This window comes from Chrysochloris asiatica, unplaced genomic scaffold (genome assembly GCF_000296735.1).
Source record: "Chrysochloris asiatica unplaced genomic scaffold, ChrAsi1.0 scaffold00039, whole genome shotgun sequence".
NCBI lineage: Eukaryota > Metazoa > Chordata > Mammalia > Afrosoricida > Chrysochloridae > Chrysochloris > Chrysochloris asiatica.
Genome location: NW_006408557.1, coordinates 22,502,230 through 22,502,993, shown reverse-complemented (window position 1 = coordinate 22,502,993; position 764 = coordinate 22,502,230).

Genomic DNA, 764 nt, shown 5'->3' with positions numbered 1-764 from the left:
AATATGTCTCTCAAAAAGATCTTTCTTAGTAATATTTCTTCACTTTCATTCCTGAAATATTTCATACACTTAGCAAGTTATGAAAAATTGTTAGGCAAGCATCAATTAGGGTAAATTGTTGTTGTGGTTAAGTGCCATCGAGTCGGTTCTGACCCATAGTGACCCTGAACAGGGTTTCCGAGGCTGTAAACCTTTACGGGAACAGAAAGCCTCATCTTTCTCCTGTGGAGCAGCTGGTAGTTTCGAACTGCTGACCTTGCGGTTCGCAGCCCGATTCGTAACCACTATGCTATAGGGTAAATTAGCTAAAATTAAATCACCTGTTTTGTTTATGCTGCGTATAAAACATCCTTAAAGCCTTTAAAGCACTTTTGACACAAATTTCAATTAATGGGAAGGTAGACACGGCAGTCACTAAAACTGAAGTTCATAAGCCATTTGTTAACTCTTGACACCAAATAGGAAGGATAAAACTTAATATGAGGAACTTCATTCATAAAGCCATGGCATAATTTGTATTTTTAAAATGGAATTAATTCTATTAATCCCTAAACACTAACTAGAAATATTCAAATTTACCAAAATATCATCCAGAACTAGCCAAGAGTACTGCTGAAAGCTCTCTTTATACTTAGCAGTTACTGTGAAACCCTTCATCTGTTCACCAATTGTTGTTGTTGTTGTCAAGTGCCATCGAGTCGGAACCAACTCATAGGGACCCCCATGCACAGCAGAACGAAACAATGTCCGATCCTGGCCAACCT